General features: G+C 44.5%; 2 long non-coding RNA genes across 2 annotated transcripts in view; one reads left to right on the top strand and one right to left on the bottom strand.

Moving 5' to 3' along the window:
* LOC114011351 (uncharacterized) overlaps positions 1–19,088 on the bottom strand; it is a 206,203-nt gene that overhangs the window by 115,527 nt on the left and 71,588 nt on the right. The window lies entirely within an intron of this gene.
* On the top strand, positions 7,411–15,325 carry LOC114011352 (uncharacterized). The gene is made up of 3 exons (XR_003553203.2): positions 7,411–7,489; positions 9,538–9,645; positions 13,547–15,325. It is a non-coding gene; the product is annotated as an uncharacterized LOC114011352 (long non-coding RNA).

The following is a 19,088-nucleotide window of genomic DNA, read 5'->3' as shown; positions in this document are numbered from 1 at the left end:
CTAGCGAAAAATATATAAACTCTGCTGAAGGTTTTATCTCCATTAGAAAAATTTAGAACTGGACATTCTTGTTTTACAACATCTTTGTTCCACATGAAGAGGACTCCTGTCCTCTTTGTGATCTTTTAAGGTAACCTTTCTTTCCCACTTTCTCAAAAAAAGGAATCAGTTAATTTTTTGTCAGAAAAATTGGTAGCGTGATCGATCCGAGGCTTATGGAGGTCAGTAGGGTTAAATGGGGAAGACAGAATGAAGGTGCCTGTCAGTACATCTAGTAATTTCTCTCTTCTAAAATACTTGCTGCATCAGTGGTTTATATAGCATTATCTAGGAGTCCTTTTCAGTAACAAAAGCAATAATTAGGATTTTTGGAAGGAATTAGTCATCCCAGGTAAGTTGATTTTCAGTGCCTGTCATGGAAAAGAGTTAGAGAGATGGGTCAGTTGTTGAGACCACCTGTCTACGACATCTTTATTCCTTCCCAGATTTCCTGTAAAACCTTAAGGACACTTGGAGAATGGTTTTGGCAACGTAGTATAGAACCTGAAAACCCAGCTAAGTCCCATATACATTGCTGGATGTTCACATGCTGCCAAAAGTTGAGTGCATATGCTGTGACTGGCCTCATGTTCTTACTGGTAAACTGGGAACAAGAAATCTTCCCATCTAACGGATGTGTCAAGAGCAGAGAAACGTCACTTGGGAATCCTACACCACTAGAGGTGATGCAAGTATATCAGACAGAAAGTGGACCACGCACCAAAAACTTGCCCTGTCTTGGCAGACCCAGCGTTGGAGTCGAGACAGAAAAAGGGACATGCCTGCAGACCTCACCCATCCCTGCTGAGAGCTGCTGAGAGGGACAACGGTATTTCAGGCTCCAAACCTGAACATCTTGTGTTTCATGTAATCTCATTGAAAATATTTTGATTTATGATCTCAATTATCCGTTAACTGAAATCCCACATCTCAGATATCATGAAATTAAGCAATAATGAATAAGAAGCTGTGCTGTTGAGGCACTTTACAGAGTGATTCATATTAAATAAGAGACTGTGCAGCCAATATAATAGTTTGCCAGATTAACACATGCCTCGCTGAATAGTAAATACTTTTATTTGTGGCTGCTTTGGAAACATCATTGGGTTCAGTAATTAGCAAAGTGTGAGACTAATAAAATATTTAAAAAAAAAAGAAAGAGGAGAAGAAAGACTTTGGGATGAGCAGAGCTTGTGCCTTATCCAAGCCTGAAGAAGTTAAAGATTTAATTACAGCTAATGAGAACATATTTCAAAGCTGCAAAGCTCTTTTTGCAGCTTAATAATGCATAGAAGGAAACACCGAAGAGCGATGCTCCCCTAGGGGACAAAGCATGTTTCTTTGGGAGCACATTCAAAACCCAGAGGAAAGTGTAGAGTGAACCAGAGGCCAAAGGGGAAAGGCAAATCCTGCCATGAGATGGTCACTTCTTTTCCAGCTTTAGCACATTAAAATTCTTCTCAAGCTCTTCTGAGAGTTAGTACATTAGGCAAAGGCAAGGCTTATAGTAAGCAAAGAACCTGGGAAATTGTCCTCCACGGAGCCAACATGGCTTGCAGAGCCATTTCTGCCAATTTTGTTTATTTATGAAATATCAACACAGTACTGATGATAGTTGCTGGCTTTGACAGCACTGGAGACCAAAGACCTGTAATTTGTAAGGGACAGCCAGCCCGCTCTGAGTGCCTGGCCAATGTGGTGGAGACCAAAGGCAGCCCATAATGGGGGGCTTAGCCCCCCCCCCCCCCCCCCCCGCCAGGTTCTGACCTTGCCTGAACACCAAACATGGGTCCCCTTTGACGCTCTTGCAGCTCAGGTGGGCTCAGCACTCAGCTCCTGCAGGCAGTGGCCATTAACTGGGGAAAACACACTCTGGTGCTTTGAGCTAGACATCATGCAGGCGAGTGGCGTCCTGACCGGCCATGGGCACATGGTCCAGCTTGGACAGAAAAGCTGCTAGCCTGAACTTTGCTCTGAACATCAAATCAAGCTCTAAGGCTTAAGGCCCAACCGTATTTCCTTCCATCTACATTTTCTTCCTGTTGCTCTTGTATTTTGACTTCTCATGGTATTTCCAAGTTAAGATCTCACAGCCCGGTTTGGGGCCAAAAGAGATAATTGAATGTTTGCTAACTTCTCCACTCTAAGTCTTCAACTTTTACAAGAGCTGACACATCAATAAGATCAGAGTTCCAGCTCACATTGAAACCTGTCTCAAATTCCTACCCATCATTTCCACAGATGTTAGAAACCTTTTTTACTGGCAAACATGGGATACACATACATGTTTCCTTCTGACAGTGCATGTGAAGAAAGCCTGAGGTCGTAGATGAAGTTAGGGGATTGAGCAGCAGGTAAGATTCCTGGGGTCTGGCTTGACCTTGAAGTACTGTGTGTGATGTCAGGCAGATCAGATGCCCTCTATGATCACAAATCTTTTGTTGTACATGTGAACCCAACCACTTACACACACCTCCCAGGTGGAAAGAAAAATGTAAGCCACAATCAGTATTTGTAAAGCTCCTAGAGATCCTTGTAAAAAAGGCACACAGACCTATTTAACTCAAAGCACTCTGAAATTATACTATATATACACTACTGGAGGACTAAAATTGGTATGAAATGTTCCCATACAAAGACTCAGCCACCACAATAGCTAAAACATGAATTACTTTCTACCTGGAATCTACCAGATGAGTTATGTTTTTCCCACTGAATGTTCAAATGTATCTCATCAAATCTTTGAATGAATTTGTTGCTTGTAATTTTGCTGCACTGTACAAGTCTATTTCAGTGAATACCTTGAAAACAGTGAATTTCAGATAGCTCACGGTCAAATTTAGGAATTTGTTCTGTACTGAATAATTATAGAAGCTCCAGTACTGCACGTGTTCCCCATTTTGGTGGCTATGTACTAACAGCTTGCAATGCATCACAGGAAACATGCGATGCAGAGTTCACATTCAGAGATAATTTGAGCAAACACATTTCATTTGCTTAGAGAAAATCACCCAGCAGAAACACCGCTCTTGGAATGTTCACAGAAAAGATAAAAAAGGCCACAGAAAAGGTAAAAAAAGCCCCAAAGAACTCAACCCCAAAAAACATTCAAACAGAACATTCATACAAAAAGCAAAAATAGTCACAAGCTGGTTTGCCATTTGGTTTCTGGCCCCAGTTTACTGAGTGAGGGGTGTTGAGTGAACAGAGGAAATTAGTTACATTTTTGAGGGTTTGACACAGCTTAAAGTATAATTTTCATGACATCAACAAATAGTTTGATTTGGAATCTGCGTACAAAATTCAACTCACTAGCAAGCCTTTACTGGGGTAAAAAAGATCATTCTGCAGGTGTGCAGAACTTCGAATCGAGCCCTTCCCACTCCTGAATATGAAGAGTAAGGGTTATTTAAATTCTTCTTTCTTTTATTCAGTAAATCTATCCCTTGGAGCACACCATGCAGTGTATTCCTATATGGCCAGTCTGTCATTGCACTTGCCCATGTGTCATATAAACATCAGGTACTTGTCTGGAATAGCTGTTACTGGGCCACTGCATGGCTAAACATGGTAGGCAAAGATAAATTAACACTTCAAGCTCCAGCCAGCAAACCAGCCATCTAGGGAGCCTACTTTTCCTTCTGTAATAAGCATAAGAACTGCAGTTTACAGATTTTCAGGAACAGATTTCTGCTGCTAACACAGATATCCACGTCAACAGCAAGAGTTTTGCCCTAAAAGAGGATTCTACGCCAATGGGACCAGCCTGGTTCCGAGGTTGGCTCTGGGATGCTGGTAGGAGTTCAGAGCAAAAGAGCATCCACCTGTGAGAACACAGAGGACACCAAACAGCCCTCAGCACTGCAGGGATGTAGTCAACTGGTGGTGAAGACACCACCTCTGTCCTGCTTTGGGTTTTCCAGCAGTGCTACGAGCACGCTCTGGGGCTGCAGCCACACCAGCAAACAGCTAATAGACAGCATCAGTAAATAGCACTGGAGCATACGGAATGTAAGTCTTGGGTTTTAAGACCAGGAAAACTCTGTGCTCTTCTCTATTTCAGCTTTTAAAGCAGAAGAGATTGCAAAGGCACAAAGTACCCACCAGCATGCCCAGAAGCTGTACAGCGTTACAGCGAAGTCATGCATAAGCATCAACCTGGGGTAAGGGCCAATTTGTTCTTGGCTATATATGGCTCCATTAAGTGATTATTTTGGAAAATCCCCCCTCCAGGGAGGATTAAAAGGTACCTCTGGCTACGTATCAATCCTAGAAGGGTCAAAACCCAGCAACAATCTCTATCATAACAATAAGATAACCTGTACTGGAGACAGTGATTTAGGGCAGCTTGTCTTGCATATCCAGCTCTCAGGCCACCCTGTTGGGATATGGCTGCAGACACTGGAATCAAGCAAATGTAAAAACCCCAAGCTCATCAAAATCCAAAAGCTTTGCATAAGAAGCCACCAAAATCGTATGACATGACTCACACCTTGAGTCCTCTTTAAAACCACAGATGACAACTGGCTGGATTTTTGTTCACTTGCTTGTTCTTAGGACAAACACATTTAAAAGCAGTTTTCTCTTGCCAACAAAGTTGCTATTAAGATCCATGGGCAAACCCCTGCAATTTATTGGTAGCCTAACACTATTTGTAAGGAAAAAAAAGCCAAAATTAGATTACAAACAGAACAAATTGTCTTCCCAAAGGCACCCTGTGCATCCTGCAGCCAGCACAATCACTATGCCACCAGCAGTCCCTCGGCAAGACTGTTCAGGCAAATCCAGCAATGCCCCCTGTGCAGTTCCCACCAAGGGCACGCAATGGCTACCTACAGAGTAGAGCTGATGGTCCATGAGCCCATCCTTGCTTCTGGAATGTTTTACACACCCAGTTCCAGTTTTCACCAAAAAGGTTGGTAGGAGACACTATATGGAGCCTCCACACCCCACCTCCGCAGAGAGCTGTGTGCTGGAGAGATGGGCGTTTAAATATTGAAAAGCTTAGCAACAAATACTAGGTACACAGAGCAGGTAAATCATTTAACAACTTCTCCATGTTTATTAGCCAAAGCAAATATTCACAGTGTCACGTGCCAACAGCAAAAGGTGTATTTTTCTGTTTGGACCAGGCAAGAGCTCTCTAATCAATCACAGCATTAGCTTTATTTTCTTTCCCAGTCGTGGAGAAAAAAAAAATTATATCGCACCAGACTGGTGCCCATAACCCATCTGCCTCTGAAGACAGAAGCTACCCCAAGTGAAGAACACACTTTGATTTGCTAATGCTTTCCTGCTTCCCTCTGGTTTGCATTTCAAATAGGTGTCAGTCTCTAGGAAGCTCGGAAATACACTCTTAACCTCTTGGAGCTCAACTTCTCAAAACACCTCCTTGCTCCAGGAGCTTATTAGGTTGAGCAGGACTTGTCTTTGTCAGTCTGCTGCTCAAGTGTGAAAATAATTATTCCTTTGGCACTTTATTCAGTTCTGTTCTGCTCCTTATAAGTATTGGAGCTCATTAGCACAAAATACAGTGTCTGAGAAGTATTAATGCAAAGCAAAATATCCATGTAAAATGTGGAGATAAAGAGTTTGACATCTATGTGTAAAGCTCCATTTCCCAAAGTTTCAGTGGGTGCTAAGGCCACCGAAGTCTGGAAGCCCTGGGAAAAATCCTTCTGGTTTTGGTGTGCGTAACATCCTGCTCAAGCAATCCAAACAGATGCTTTTATTTAGGTATTTAAGAAGCAAAACCCCAAAACCGCAGACAAAACAAAAGCCTCATGAGGCTGCATGAAGGTGGAGGGGAGAGCACCCTGCCCAGGGCAGTCTCTGCAGTGAGGGAAATGGGGCTCTTCAGTCCCTCTGCCCGAGTCCCACTACCTGGCACCACGCGCCTCTTGGGCACGTGCTGTGATCACAGAGAGGCCGGTCCCACTGTGGTCTGTTTTAAAAGGACAAGCCATACTCTCTCCATGTTTTGTATTAGGCATCTATGAACTGGCCTCTGCTATGAACATTAGATGCTTTGTCCCCAGTGAAGAGGAGAACTTAGGACATACCCTTTTCCGAAGCCTCCAGCATTGGCCCACTTACACGTTGCCCTGTGTTGACCACTGTGTATCCTATTCATGCGCTACATCTATTAGAAGGCAACAACAAACAGTTCCAGGGTTACAGCTTCCTGACACTCCACATCCTCCCAGTTAAGTGCTCCAAAGCTAATGAAGCGTCTTGTGCCTTAAAAGAAAACTGCTTGCAGATACATATCAAAGACACTACGAACATCACAACCACCCTGCACAGCATGACACTGTCTGTCCACTGAAACACCTCAAGAGGCAGAAAAGCTGTGATGCCTCCTTCACACACACAGACTTCATCACCCAGGGTCCTACCCCACTGACGGCTGTACTGTCTCCTTGAGGACTTATTCCTCAAGGCTGCGACTTCCCTGTGCTGAGGGAAACTCCAGCAGCAGCTTCCCAACCTTTCACTTCCATAACAATAGCAAAGCTGGGCCAGATCACGGGATAAAATATGGGCACATACCTCTTAACAACACCTTGAAAATGTTTTCAGTCAGCTACAGAGTATGTTTTCTGTACAGCAACCTATGGAAAACCCAACAGGCTGGGCTCAGCGCTCACTTTTGCCCACCAACCCTCCAGCATGTTTTGCAAGATGCAAGAATAGCCCTGTTGACTCCTTGGCGCTAACGGCTGCCCCTTCCTTTATGGGCTGGCCCACCGCTGCTAATCAGTCACCCAGTAAAAAGAAAAAGACCTGGTCTACGTGCTCAGAGGCTGGTGTGCACGTAATTAGCTCACCGACCTCAGCCGCTGAACATGAAGGTTAAACACAAGAGCGGATATGAACTTTGGACGCTCATCAAAGATACACTGGGTAACAGAGGGAATGTTTAGAGATGAGATAAACATAACTGCAAGGAAGGCCAGAGAGGGGGGTCCTAAAATGACTGTTCCCATAGAGCCCCCCACCTGAAGGGGTACTACCCACATGGAAAACAACACAGGGGCTTCATTGCTGCCATTCACTTGCTTTACACCTGAAGTTACACATGATACTTCTAGAGCCGCTTTTCACACTGAAGCTAACCTGAGAGCAGGCAGCATTTACATTACAAGAGATTTGCATGACTAGCATCTTCCTGCATGCTCTTTACTGCTACCAAATACAATTTTTTTTGTCCCCTTGTTATCTCTTTTCTCTAACAGTTTGCTGCTTCTGCTGGGACATGCAGTGAGCTTGGTCTCAAATTAATGAGTGCTGAGTGGTACGCAATGGCACGACTGTGCTGTTAATGATGAACAAGAGCAGCAGCTGTCAGCCTCTGTAGGCAGTGCAACACCCACACCTGAGAGCTGGTCCGTGTTTAGAGGTGCTGGTGAAGAGTCACAATGTCAAAAATTAGGATGAAAATAAAATAGTGAGTGTGAGTGCGCGTGAATCTATGCTTCCCTTCTGGGTTCCAACTTGTTTCTGTTTGTTTTTTAAGTAAAACTAACAAAACAGATTTTAAAAAACAAGGCTAAACTTAGACAAAAAAGGGGAATTGGGAAAAACAGCTTTTTCGTTACTTATCATCTGATTGAAACAAATCTTGCCTTACACTAAGAATTACTCAGCCACAGGAATGGGAGCGTGGAAGGTTCTTGACTTTCAATCCTCTTTCTCTAGGAGCACACAGGAAAATGGTGTGAGCAATGCAGCCTTGAACTCTCCCCAGTAATTCCTGTAAAGGGTCTCAAACAAAGTAAGGTTGTTCTGAATGACTGTGGGATAGGAGAGAGGACAAGTGTTTCAATCTGATATATTTCAATGACTTTACCAGCCTAAAAGCTCTTCCTCTAACTGAGGCTGTGTCTGGCACAGTCTCTTTATCTGATCCTTTATCTGTACAGAGGAAAGAGTGCCAGGCCCACTGCTTCCTATGAGCATACGTCATTGTGGTTAATCTCTAACACGCCTCATTATGTCTTCACATACAACGAGGAGTTGACGTGATGCTCTACGTGTCTGTTCTCCTCTAACATCAACTCCAAAGGCTTCCACCATCACCAGCCCCACCTTGAACTGATGCCATCTCCAATGCTCTGTGAGAAATGTGAGTGTTGTCTTGCAGAAACTCACGCTGCTTCCCACTTCAGTCATAATCTAAATACTGGCTAAAATAAACAGGTTATGGCTTATATCGTCACTGCATCGTCCTGTCCTTAATTAGTTTTTACACTGGGAAACTCCCGCGGAGACAGGGAGTTTGTCTTGAGCGAGGGCTTCGGGATAGGAGGAAACGTTTCAACCACCAACATCACTTGTGGGTATGCAAAGGGGACATAGTCCAGGGAAGTGATGAAAAGGTTTGTTTTGTGTGGTTTTTTTAGCTGAATAGGCTTGGCCCCACAGGGCAGGGACAAAATCTAAGGACTTTACAGAGTCCTATTAAAGCATTTGCAACAGAGCAAGCTGGCCACCCTTATCCAGAATTGAAACGGGTCTGTAGTGGAGATAATGTCGGCTTGTGTAGTCCTTGATCTCCCAGTTACCTTGCCCAGGTGAGGCTGTGTTGAAAGATGAGAGCCCCCAGCCAGAAAAACCTCTGGCAACTCCCTGCTTAAGCATACAGAGTTTTATCTTCCTCTCCAGAGGCCCCATTTCAGCTTTGCAGAACAAAATCAGCTCTGGCCTGTTTGGATAAAAGCTCTTCCAACCATCTAACCATGCCATCTCCTAGAACAAGGGCCTTCACTAGCACTGGAAGAACAGAATACACACTGGGTTTCCCTTCTGTCCTTTTGGATTGAACCACCAGCCTTGGGTTTCCAACACAATAGTTATCTGTACAATAGCTAGACTTCAAAGTACAAGAAAATAAGAATGTTTCCATCTCACTACTAGCCAAGCTGTCTGGACATACAAGCAGATTCTGGCTTGTGCTGGAAAAACAGAGCTCTCTTGAGGAAAATCATCCCAAGCAGCATTTTTAAGCCCAAATGCAGGTACTGAAGGTATTTATTTGGTTATTACTGACTGCTCTTGTTCACTTTGTACAAAATTTCCATTGCAAGATGCTTTTCTGAAGGCCCAAAGGATTGCTGAGCTGCCTTTAATCAAAACCTGTAGTGCTTGCATTGCAGGTGGCTAACAGTGTACAGCAACTTGCACTCGTGAATCTCAGAGGGTTTCAATATGATTTTAACTGAAGGATGTTACAAGCTCACTTCTCAACTGCACCAAGTGGAAAAGGAGGTCTGAATCAGACCTTTGATGATGCTCTGTATAGAGATCTCCCTATGTCTGCTACATTAAAAGCACTACAGCTGGCCACCACTCTGACATCCTTCAGGAAAAGTATCTGGAACTGGGGAAAAAAACCCCAAATTGCAATAATATTTATCTTTCCAGGCCACAGCTGAAATCCTTTATGGCAGGCAGATCAACAGTTTCATGAGCTGTTGTTATCTATTTTATTTGTAGGGGTTTTCACATGAAGGCATAATAATGAAACCAAACCAAAGGGATAAAGAGAGTCAGCACGATGAACACAGCGGTTCAACCCAGTCACCTCACAGCTTGCTCCATAAGGTATTCCTTTGCTTTAACTACTTCTCACGCTTTTCACACTGGATTAAACCCTCCTGATCAGCATTTTCAGCACTCTGCCATCCCCCTGAATTCAGGCTTTAAATACCTTTGTCGATAAAAGTGGTTTGGAAGCACATCTCTGTTTGCTGGATGGGTCCTGTTCACTCACACCAGTTTAAGCATCCCCAAAAGCTGTGCAGCCCAATTCCCTCCTTGCCCTCAGCTTCCCTCATTCTCTCCTCTCCACCCGGCTTTACAGTTTGGGGTCCTGCATACTGATAGGTCATCCGCAGCTTTCAAATTATGGAATGACTAGCTACCATTTACTGCACCTGCACCAAAGAAAAACAGCGTGGCTTTTCAAGGCTGTGACTCGATGAGATGCCATGTTTTGTACGGTGCAGCTGCTCCATTGTGTAGTTTAGAAAAAAGTTCCCATGAATCTAAAAAACTATGAAAACATTTTGACGGGTCACCTACAGCAGCTTCAATTGTGTGCCATTAATGGGAATGACAGCAATACGCTAATCAAATAATCCTGCTGAGTTTAATATGTGGGGTGTGTTCTGCCTTGCAACTCTTTTATTCCTCTAATTGGCAGATGACCCAGTTATAGGTTTATGATTACAATTTTTTTCTACTGCAACAATCCATCCTTTGAAATTTTAAAACCTACTGCATTGATTCCAAGTTGTAGAAATGTCCATACATTTCTACATTATCCTTTAAACACCAAACCAGAGGAGGAGCTAAAACCAAACAACAGTATTCCCCTTGAATGTGCTGGTTGGTGCCTTTAAGGTATCTCTTTTTTACCTGGAAAAGGCTTGCTGCCATTTCCAGATCTTAAAAATGATCAGACAATCAGTAGAGTGGTACCCAGGACTGTTCTCTTCAAAAAAATCCCCTTTTGGATGACATATTTTGCTCAAGTCATTCTAAACAGTTAGAAATAAAGATCAAGTACATTTTGAACTGCAACGTTACTTTAAACAAAAAGTACCCAATGCTTTGTTTTGCAAGTGCTAAACCAAGATGCTTTCCTGATTTCTGATTCATTGAGGAAAGAAAAAGGGGATGACAGGTGAAAGTTACTTTTTCAGGAAGAACGTGCAGGCAAACCCATCATGCCCAGTTCCTGTTACCTGCTGCAGCCAGGACTGATTTTTGCTGCATTAGCGTCAGATGCTGATCTCCTTAATTACAGTGAGGTCTGTTCCCTCTGTAGCTGCTTCGTCTGACTCTAGCAGGACTAACTATGGTGAAAGGCAGAATTCAGGAGGAGCTGGCATTATCCAGATCCTCAACCTACAGGACAGTTTTCACCTAGAATATTTTCACTTACAACTCTAAACAAAGACATCTAATCTACGCTCATAGCCCTGCTTTCTGGCATAGGCAGGACATGGAGAAGGTGCTTTTACCTCTTGGAGCCTTTACATTTACCTTTTCCCCTTTCTCCATCACTACCTGGTTTTTATGGGTAGACTCTAAGCTCTGCGAAGCAGGATGGATCTCTCACCATGGCAGCAGCAGTGTTGAGCTCCAAACATGGCTTTTGCTAAAATGGGTGTCAGTAAGTCATTAATCATTATAGTCAAATGTGAACATGCATTTCTTATTTTCTTTGCACTGGTAAATCTTGGTGGCCCCCCACAGGATGTTCAAACTGCCACTTGATACAGCACATGGACCAACTTTGAGAGCATGGCAAATTTTGGAGAAGTAAGGGTAGACCAAAGCTGCAACTGAATTCTTTCGCCTTCTGTCCCCTAACAGACAACACAGAAATTTATTCATTCCTTAGGACTTGTACTCAGTAGCCTCTTCATTGTAATATGATGCACTATTAAGTAAAGATAATGGTGAATGCAACTGCAGGCAGGGAACAAACGGCTATTTGGAGATAAGTCAGGCAGCTAAATAGGCCCTTATGAGGCCAGTGCCACTGAACCCAGGACTCGGATGCCCAATTAGCTGCATCACAGGCCAGAGAGTTGGCTCACAGCCTGTGTTGGAGCGAGATGGATCTTTCGTTAGCACACAGAGGAGGCTCTGATCTCTTTCATGATGCATATGACATACTTGTATGAATCCATTTGGGCTAACAAAGTGGTTATTTCAGCAGCAACATTAAGGAAGCCTGACTTACCGCTCATTTGCTGCCCATGTTCCTACACTGTCAATACAAGTTCCTCCCTTCTCGCCCTGACCACCTTTCACTTCTTTATCCAACAAGAACACCCTGCTTTTCCCCCATTGTCTCATCATTCAGCACAGGGTAACCTCAGCTTTCTATACATCCCCTACCCTTTTCCCAAGCAAGCGGCAGTGCAGAGTGACTTCCCTGCTGACAGGGGAACTGCTGTGGGCACAGATTAGGATGTTAATTACTGCTGTTCCCAAAAGTACATACTGAAAACAAAGGGAATAGGGGAAAGGAGGGGGCAGACAGCACAGAAGACATTAGGTAGGACCAATCTTTTGCTAACTAGCAATAAGCAAAAATTTTCTACATGGAGGGTCATTCAAACTGGTCTTGATATAACCCCATGGCATAAGGGCCACCCAGGTCTGGATGCAGCAGCAGTGACAAAAACATGCTCAGCATCTCCATCCCTGTCCCTGGGATCCCACCCAGCTGTCCAGGGCAGTGATGTCTCCTACAGCACAAACAGCCCTTTCCACAGAGAAGTCACAGCTCAATTCACAGGCTTTTGTGAAGGCTGATTCAGCTAGGGCTCATTCATGCCTTTTCTCGGCCGCAGGAACTAACACTTCACTCCTGGCACAGTCCCGTGGCTGTTGTGGGGGACGTTATTGCTCCGTGGGACCACAAAACGGAGTCCCTGGCTCAGTCCAATGCGCTGGGCCAAGCAGGTTTGCCCTAACAGACAGCAGAGGCTTAAGCCACTTCATTCAAGCCATCCAGGGCCTGGGGAGAGCCCTGCCCATGGAAGCACCCACATGCAGATGGTGGCTACCAGACCCTTCCACACCACCCTGAGGCAGCCTGCAAACCCAAACAGCCCTGGACCCTAAACTTCTCACACTGCTTGCTTTTTCTCTTCTCTCCTCCTGATGTCAATTCCTGGTGCAATCCCAGAAATAACATGGACAAATTCTTGGCTTGCTATTTTTGGCAGCTCCTCCCACCGAGGAAAGAGGGAGATTACACTGCGGGCTATTCAGGCAAGCTGGCACGCCGGCCACAAATACGCTTTCTAGCCCATACTGCTCTAATGATAAATCCTGGCCAAGCTGAACAGACAGTTTTGACTTCAGAGCGTGTTTGGAAGGACCAGTGCTGTGCTAGACAAACCGCCTACGCGTTTAGAAGGTGCTATTTATTTATTAAGTATATTTAATGAGTAGAAATAGAGCTGTGTGGTGGGCATGGTGACCGAGGGTGACTGGTGTGGGACGAGAGGCTGCCAGCATGTTAAAAACACAGTGCCTGGCATCGCCACCTGTATTGCAAAGATAAGTAGCTGGGTGATCACCTTTTAATCTGTGTGTAATTAGCAAGAGGCAGATGTCAATTGGCAGAGATGCCAAAGACCACGAGGCTGTTTATGGACACTAAGCCACAGAGAAACCTCCTGTATCTAACCTGGAATGTCCCAAAGACGCAAGCTTAGAAATAACAGCGTGCAGCATTTCATCAGATTGCCGCAGAAGCAGCATGCTGTGTATGTATGATACATCACAGTATTCACACCCAAAAATACAGCTTTGTGTTGTGGTAGGTGGTAAATGAAAGAACATTTTGTTACTCTGGGTTTACACAGCATTTACTACATCATGGCACCGCTTCTAGGAATTTGTCTCTGGTGATAACAATAATATCCTTGGAGTTTCCCTTTTTTTTTTTTTTTTTTTTTTTTTTTTTTAAATACAGTGCCCACGCACAACTCAACTCAAAGCAGCACAAAACGGAGGAGCACACCAAACAAGGCTGGTTTAAAGAAAATCATCAGATTTTTTAAAAATTTACAAATACTTCAATGGCAAAAAGTCTGAAACAGTCCCAAATTGAAGAAGATTTTTATGGAAAGTACATGAGATCTTTCATGCTCATGCATAATAGATAGGTTGCACCCAAACGAATCCTGCCAGGCCTAAAGATGAAATGTTGAATCATCCCTTTCAGGGCAGTGAACCTACAATTTCATCCCAGAAAGTCTACCTCTTTCCCAGCTGAAGTTTGTTTAGACAAAAAGATAAGCTTAAACTACACCAGTTTAGATCCTCCTCTAGTTCTACTTTTCTACAAATTCCTGCACTGTTCGGGGTTAAGAATTTAATTTACCTGATCACAAAGATTCAAGATAGACACAACATTTGGATCTGGAAACAGGTAAGGATGTCCCCATAGAAGAGGCTGGCCAGCTTGTGGCTTTGATTCAGGGCCACATCTCATCATAGCTGGCATTACAGCCAGGATCAACTGTGTAGCCCCTCAACTCCTTGTACATGCCAAAGAATCCATAACTCCAGATTCACAAGCCCTAACAGTACCACAGAAAATAATTTGTGAAGTTTGAGACCTCCAGAACCAAACATAAAACCCAGGGAAACGTAGGAACATGACAGCTGTGATATGCTGGGTTCTACTATGGAGCCAAGTTGTCACCCTGGTCCCAGCATTATGGATTAGAGCTGAAAACCCTTTCTGCTACATAAAAAAGTCTGCTACATAAAAAGTAGAAGATGTATTTCCTAGTCCAAGACCCGTTTCCTAGTCCTATCTTACAGTTCTCATACTTTCTTCAATGTAGCCAACCCAATTATGTGGTGGATGAAAGAGCAACTCTCTGCTTGACCCCAGCAAAATCCACAAAAGTGCGTGTTTTGAAACCCAGGTGCATGTCATTAATCATAAAACAACTGCTGGGGGGCTTCAGAGGACAGGGTGGGAGGAGAGGAAAATCTGCAGGAGGTGGCAGCATCTGGCTCATGGGATATTGACATGGAGAAGCTACACTTTCTGATGAAAATCAAAGTCTGGCTCATTGCCTTGACTAGCAGCCACACAGTCACCAAAACCTAACGCCATGCTTCAACTAGAGTGAAGACATAGGAATGTCTACGCTACGTCTAGACGCAGATTAAGAACACTCTGAAACACAGGCTTAAACTGAGCCTACAGCCTCTAGACAACGTAGACCCAGCCTATGCAACACCCATTTTCTTCAGGGGGACATCCAGTAAATAAACCCCATGATGTCAGGGAAAGGTGGAAGATTCTGCCAGGGCAGACGGAGTGCAAGGCTGCCAACCTGACAATACTAGTACGACAAAACCCAGATGTTTGTAACTGTTCATGGGCCAGAAACTCACAGCACAGCCCTCCCAGTTAGATCTTCAAACATAAATGCTTAGCCTTTGCAGTGCTTTTGAAGATGCTAGATTACAACAAACAACTGGACTGCCTCGTCGTGTTATAAAGCACATGAAGTTGCCCGACCAGGAGTACTACTCTGTGCTACAGCAGCTACAACCTTACGGAACATTGGACCCGGGTTCCTGCTAAGGCAGGCTGCAAGGACTTCCATTTTAGTCCTCCTCTGCAAATGCCCATAACGTTCCTGAATTTTCTGAGCTGCAACTTTTCACACTGCTTTCTCTGCCAGTGTTGGCTTTCATTATTTCTTTCAAATATAAACTTGGAGCAAAACCTCTTCAGATGTTTTAAGTTACAAACGTGTGGAGAAAATATAGTTTTCTACACTAAAAAGAAAGTTTTGTGTGCAAGTGCAAGGGAGACACACAGAAGGAAAGAAGCAGGGAATAGCTCAAAAATGGCAATACTTTGAAACCTGAAACTTGGCATGGGAACAGTTCCCGACAAACTGTGTGCTCGTCTAAGTTTAGAAGAAATTGTGGTTGTAAAATAAAGCAACGAACACTTGAGAGTACACCCTAGTGCGCAGGCAGCAGAGGACACTGTTCGGATGTAGCTGTTAAGCCACAGGGGCGGGTGGCAGGCGCATGCCCGAGGATTGTTGTTTGCATCCTAAGTAGCAATTGCAAACAAGGACCCTCCAGGTCTAAACCCAAAAGCTCCCATAGCCTGGGATAAAAAGAATAAAATAAAATAAACTGAAAAAAAACCCCAAACCCAAGGGTCTATCCTTCCAGTGCATACCAAGATATCTGAGAAATTTGGGGTGTACTAAATCAGATAGGCAAAGCCTCGAGTTTGGGCCAGCAAGCTACTAATCACTAATTCATGGCTTCTGTACCAAACAGCAGCCCAGTGCCTCTTTCATTTAAAAGCCAAAACCTCAACTGAACTAGACCTTCCTACCACTGTAGGAGTGACCTCCCATTCCACAGCCATATTCCTCCTGCTTGTAATCCTCCCGACTTCATTCAGACACAGGGGGATGCAAGGGGAGAGACAATGTCAAAGTAGGCAGAGCACAGATGGCTGCCTGGGGAGCCCCTCCCGTGGCAGGGATAACATCCCCAGGATTAAACAGGGCGAGTGTCATCAGATGTGAGTCCCAGCTCACCGGGAACAAGTAATCCCTGCAGCAGGGAACAGCAATTAGATTAGACACCTTTATTTGCATCAGGGCAGAGCTGAGATTGTTCCAAGCTTCAGCAACAGGTACAGTGAGCCCCCCTGAGCACAGAGCGATTATACATTGACACTCAGAAATACTCAAAGAGTTCAGGCATCCGTCCTTGCCCCCCTCCCATCCACCTGCATGAGAAAAACAGGATGTACAAGCAATGCCAGATTAAACCCATCCATGTGTAGGGCAGCACTGGGGGTGGGAGAGGGTCAGGAATCCTGTGAAGGGTTGCAGTGAGGAGAGATGTTCCTCCTCTGGCTGTGCAAGGGATGAGAGATGCAAATCTTAAACTGGAAGAATATTCTGTCAGTTGAGACTGCAACTTGGACAACCTAGACAGACATGGATATTCCTCTGTGGACAGGTGTCCACCTGTATCTGCACGATACCGTACTTTTGCAGGTGTTGGCTGTGTTAATACAGAGCCGAGGGAGCCTTCGATCGTAGCTGATGGAGTCAGCCAGTGCAACAAGAGCGGGGCTTGTTCTTACACATCAGAGATGGAAGCTGCGTTCACACTTGGGACTAGGATCCCAGGCTGTGTAGCAGTCTACATGCTCTGGTTTTCTTCTGTTTCAACTCACACCACCTATGTAGCTGTTTCATAGATGTCCAATGTGCTCCTGTGTACAATCATACCAGTCCTATCAGTGCCCATCTTGCTCATGGAGACCTTTTCTCCTCCCACAGCACAGTTCTGCATCCTTCCTGTTCTTCTGCTATTGTTATTTCTCTTTCTCTGTCTAGCTGAACCTTGAGTGATGCATCCCCACGTAAGTGCTGTTAGGAGAATGAGTGGGGCTTAGGCAGGATGCTGGTGGCAGTTAACGCTCTGGTATACCAGCGGCCACTACTGTGATCTCCAAATAGGTGAAACTGAGACCATGCTCAACAGTCAGTGCTCATCCCAGCGTTTTACCCTTCCACTTCTCTCGTTACCCCCAAATCAACAGGTATGGTGGGAAAATAGGATAGACAACCACCGTCAACCCCAGCCCAAGGCTGAGAACTGTGCAGATGCCTTCTGAGATGTCCACCAGCTAACAGCTCCCCAGCAGATCAGCCCGGTATCACAAAATAATGCACAAAGTGCTGATTCTGAGCAGTGCTGTTCACCCACGGATCTCACAGCACTGTCCCAAAGAAAGCAGGTAGAAAAATAAAAAAAGTAGACTTATTCCTATTTTAGGCAAGATGAAGCGCAGAGCAGCTCTGAGGTTTCGATCCAGCTGAGCACTGCTCATGGGTACTGGTACCCACGGTCCAGCCTCAGACTGTCGTGGCTTCCTCAGTCCAAAACCACACAGGCACTCCCAAGCCTTGCGGACAAGAACAGTCCCATGAAGAGCTAGAAGTAACAGCAGCTCTGATTAATTTTTATATTCAAAGTACGCACATCGCAGTTTGAACAACTGACTGTAAGAGTACCTCACAGGGCTCTGACAGCCCCCCTCAAAGTTAACCTGGGACATGTCACTTGACCAGTGAGTCTGTCTGGAAGAAGCCCCCCAGCCCTTGCCCTGCCTTCTGAACTTTCCAACAAAAGGTTCAATTTGTGTAATCTGGGAGAAGAGCTCTCTGTTTTCCCACCTTTAAAAGCTGGACCAGAACCACCAAACCCATTTCACTCGGGAAATTCTGTCTAGGCACAGACACGCAGAGGCAAACACACGAGCTGAAGCCCCCGTAAACAGAACATTTCCTTCCTCACACATACGTGTAAAATAGTGGGATGGTCTTGAACACCCTGCGTTCAGAGAGACCTTTCATTTTAGTTATCCTGGGTCAAAGCAAATAACATCACATGGTACCTCAAGATGGTTTGTTTTGGCTTTTTATACTTGGGAAACACTGAGTGCATTTTTACGGATCCAAGTAACATCCAAACAGGCACTGGCATCACTTCATATTAGTTCCATCATCCTCTGTGCTGCAAGCATGGAAAATAAAAAGCCTCAGGCACTGGGGAATGACCTGAACTTTGATCTGAAGCTAACCTGTGCAGAAGGTTGGAAAAAAAATCCATGTGCGCAAATTATATTTGCATTTGTAATTTTCCAGCCTTATTTTTTTTTCCTCCTTTTTTTCTCCTGTTCTGGGGAAAAGCAAGAACAGAAAAAGCAAAAATCCCAAGAGAACTACCACGAAGTATTTTGAAGACAGATTATTTGGAAAGGAAGTCAGAGGCACAGCACATAAAAGCCTACTCTAGTGAGATTTCCAGTCCAATTTTGCCAAATTTAGGACATTTGCATATTGGGAATTTTACAGGCATCCAAACTGGAGTTAAGTGAATACAAAACTTGTGCAATAAAACCTGAGGTGCAAGTTGAACACACTGACCTTACACAGCATTTGACCAGACCTTAAGTGCAATAGGAGGATTTGGGGAACACTTTGGTGTCAAAGAAACCAGGTAATGCAACCAACTTTTTGTGAGTTGCATTGTCTGACTATGGAAACAACTGCAGCAAAGCTGCTCTGGGATCAGGATCTTGGCAGAATCAAATAAAAAGTTTAGGTATTGGTGTGGATAACGAGAAGACACACTCAGGAACAAATGGCATCAGGATCCTGGTGCTCCAGGGCTGAACTGGTTGATGCCAGCAGGAAAATGTCTCCTTTGAAGATGGCATGGACAACCACCTCCCGGCTCAGGCACTCTAGAGCTAACAGCCCACATCAGAAGTGGGATGTTGACAGAGGATAAGAGGGACTTTGGTAACACTATGGATTTGCCTATGTGGTGAAGGGAGCTGCGAAACAAGACTACTTTGCTGATACTTTCAATCCTATATCAAGGATCCACTGAGTGTGGCTCCTGACTCTGAGCTGCCTGGGGCAGGATAAGGCCTT

The sequence above is a fragment of the Falco peregrinus genome, chromosome 5 (assembly GCF_023634155.1).
Source record: "Falco peregrinus isolate bFalPer1 chromosome 5, bFalPer1.pri, whole genome shotgun sequence".
In the NCBI taxonomy this organism is placed as follows: domain Eukaryota; kingdom Metazoa; phylum Chordata; class Aves; order Falconiformes; family Falconidae; genus Falco; species Falco peregrinus.
Note: the sequence above shows the minus strand (reverse complement) of the source record. Positions and strands in the feature narration are given on the sequence as shown.